The following is a 3675-nucleotide window of genomic DNA, read 5'->3' as shown; positions in this document are numbered from 1 at the left end:
GAACCTCGTTGCTTGGAAAGCCTGTGCTAACCTGTTAGACTTGCAGCAGTACCAACAACCTCTTCCTGGTGTTTGTCAAGTGCCTTGTTCTGTACATACAAGCTTTGGCTGGGCTTCTTGCCATCATGTCAATTAAGGCTTGTTTCTTTGGTATTGGTGATATGTCAACTTGCCAGTTTATGACAGGAAAAGAAAGCCCTTCAAATTACAAGGGCTACTTTATTTAAACTCCAAGACCATAGCTTTCCACTGTGTTTTCTGTGATGTTGTATCTGCTATACTCTAGAGCCAAAGCTCTTAGGGACAGATTTCAAGGAGATGTTTTGCAAAAATAGCACAATGATCTTTTTAGGTGGTAACAGAAAATAAATCTGATCCACCCTCAGGGTATTCTGAATGTTTTATTGTGGTTGGGTTCCTTCAGGGATACCAACTAAATACCTCACGAGAGCAGCACACAGAAACATTGGAAACTTAGGTTCTAATGACATGGAGTCATCAGGGTATCTGGGAAACAAAGGTAGCTGACCTGCCAACCTGACGATAAGTAAGGCAACTAACAGTTATGTAGTATTCCTAATTCCCCTTTGCTGTCCATTGCTGTCATTCTTTTCACTACTTCATATGCTTTAATCAGCCAATACATTGTTACTATTAACATTATTGCTTCAAACAAACATATATCTTTTAGATCCATTAAGTTAAAAATAAGAAAACATTAAGATTTCATTTTGCCTTCATTTATTCCTTCTTTGGTGCTCTTCCTTTCCTTTTGTAGATCCAAGATTCTGACCTATATCATTTTCTTCTTCCTAAAGAATTTCTTTTAACATTAACTAGGACAGGACTGCTGGTAAGGAATTCCCTTTTTTTTTTTTTGTTTGAGAAAAATCTTCATTTCTTCTTCACTTTTAAGCTGATAAGAACAGATTCTACACTTGATCTTAGCCAAAAGGCCGAGAAGCGATCTTCTTCACTTTTGAAGGATAATTTTGCTAGATATAGAATTCTAAATTGTTGACTTTTTTCTTTTAACACTATATTTTTCATTCATTCTCTTCTTGTTTGCAGTTACAGCTTGGTGTGTGACGAGAAGTCTGCTGTAACTCTTACCATTGTTCTTCTATAGATGATGTGCTTTATCCACCCCTCCACCCTGACTTCTTTCAAGATTTCTCTTGTTCTTTGACTTTCTGAAGTTGGAATACGATATGTCTAGGTGTGTTTGTATGCATGTGTGTGTGCAGGTATGTGTACGTGTGTAGAGTACTTATCCTGCTCGGTATTATCGGAGCTTCCTGGATCTGTTGTTTAGGGTCTGTTATTAATTTTGGAATGTTCTTCAAAAATTTTTTCTCCTCTATTCTCTTTTTTCTTCCTTCTGTTATTCTGATTACGTGCATGCTATATCTTTGAAAATTGTCCCACAGTTCTTGGATGTTCTGCTCTGGGTTTTTAAATTTTTGTTTGTTTGTTTTTTATACTTTTTTCTTTACATTTCAGTTTGAGAGGTTTCTATTGACCTGTCTTCAACTTACTGATATTTTTCCATGACCATGTCAAGTATACATCATTCTAATACTGTGCTTTTGCTTTCTAGAATGCATTTTTGATTCTTTCTTAGAATGTCCATCTCTCTGCTTACATTATCCATCTGTTCTTTCATGCTGCCTACTTTTTCCATTCAATTCCTAAACATATATAAATAAATCAAGCTATTTAAATTTCTTGACTTATAATTCTAACATCTGTGTCATATTTGAGTTTGGTAATTGCTTTGTCTCTTCGGACTTGGGTATCTTCTTACCTTTGGCATGCCTTATAATTTTATTTTGAAAACCAGTGAACGCTAATGCTTTTTAGCTGTGAGATCTTGGATACTTTACTCAGCTCCTTCAAGTCCTGGGAAGTGGGGAGAGATCATGTCTACATTATAAATTTGTTGTGAGAATGAAAAGCAAGGTCCTGTGTAAAGAGTGAGACATATTTGGCAAGGTAAGGTGCGTGATTTGGCATTTCATAGAGGTCAGCCTGGCTGATCTTACAAAGCAGCAAGTTCTCCCTCTTCCTCTGGTTTTCGTGGCAACTTTATTTTGGGAAGTGCTGAGAATGGAGCACCAAGATCTATGTACCTATGAAAAGTAACTTAGTGTAATGGTTACATACGAAGTATTCAACTATCAGTCATGACTGTAGTACTCTGTTTTCTCACTTCCAGTGCCAGGTCATCTCTTAGAGTTGTCAGAATGCATTTATATCTCAACGACATGAGCTCTTCTGTACTGATGATGAATGGGATATGATGATAGAGCCATGGTGGGGGATTTGGAGTCAGGAGAAAAGAAGATCACCATCCATTCTATGATAATTTGAATCATACCCATCTAATAACGAGTATAATCACAAGGAAATATATATTGAAAAGGGAAAGATTAGAATAATCTTTGAGAAAACACACACACACAAATCACAGTTATTTTAATTTAAAATTAAAGGAGGAGAAATGTAATGTTGTTGGCTTTTAAAAAGAGGAAAGAAGACTACAAACCAAAGAATACAGGCAGCCTTTAGAAGCTGGAAAAGGGAAGAAAATGGATTCTCCTCTAGAAAGAAACACAGCCTGCTGACCCTTTGATTTTAGCCCAGAAAGACTGGTGTCAGACTTCCAACCTACAGAACTATAGAGATAAGTTTTTTAAGCCACTAAATTTGTGGTAATTTGTTACAGCAGCAATAGAAAATTAATACAGCACCCATTTCAGAAACTAATTGCATTGTTTACAATAGTCTACCATTATTCAAAAGGAAAGATTTTCTAGAAGTTCTCTGTGCAAATTTCTAAACCTCAGTACTATGTTAGACAGACTATCAATATGACATTATGTCTTAGAAGTAATACTCATCATGATTTTAATTTAGAATATTAAAAATTCTTTTGAAAATATCAACCTTAAACCTCATGACGACCTGCCTATTCACAAGTTTAGCAGTATACATAGGGTAGGTAAAATTATTTCCAATTTTTAGGAAACAAGACAGACAACCAAGATCTCTGATTTACAGAAATGTATGTGCTCTGGTCTAGTTGGGAATGTCTTATATGTTGTTATTGATTTGCTATATAATTCACTGCATTTCTTCTTCAATAAGTCTCATGGTACATTGAAATATTAGGAAGAGAAATGAGAGCAACAGTGCATTTTTAGAGCTAAAAACAAACAGCAAATGAATAGGCTCTGGATCCCATTAATCATCAGAGATTGGAGAAGGATAGTATTTCAATATAACTGAAAAAAAAAAACGGCACATAATACTTCAAAGAAAATGAAATTCTAGGCTTTTGTAGCAAATAAAAAGGAAACTGCCCAGCATCTAACAATCCAAAAAATGGGAAGTTAGATAGAAAGCTATCCAAAAACTTTCTGACCTAGCTCTTGGTGGTGGTGATTGGGGTGTGGGGGTGCTTCAGTAAAACCTGCTCCAGGGAAAACTCAGCCAATTTAAATAAGATATAAGCACATGTGCCCACATATCAAATGAATGATAGCTTCATTTGTTGTGAATTCCCAAGGAGCTGGTGTTTTTCTAAAATGTATTTCTCTTCTACAAAGATTTCTTTTGGAAGAAAGCTGCTAATGGAAGGAAGGACCTTGAGAGTTGCAACAGAATTATGAT

At 35.6% G+C, this 3675-nt stretch overlaps 1 pseudogene; it reads right to left on the bottom strand.

Annotated features, from left to right (window-relative positions):
* Positions 1-855: 855 nt before the first annotated feature.
* LOC123648772 lies at positions 856-968 on the bottom strand (annotated as a pseudogene).
* Between the last annotated feature and the right edge of the window lie 2707 nt (positions 969-3675).

This window comes from Lemur catta, chromosome 12 (assembly GCF_020740605.2).
Source record: "Lemur catta isolate mLemCat1 chromosome 12, mLemCat1.pri, whole genome shotgun sequence".
Taxonomy (NCBI): Eukaryota; Metazoa; Chordata; class Mammalia; order Primates; family Lemuridae; genus Lemur; species Lemur catta.
Note: the sequence above shows the minus strand (reverse complement) of the source record. Positions and strands in the feature narration are given on the sequence as shown.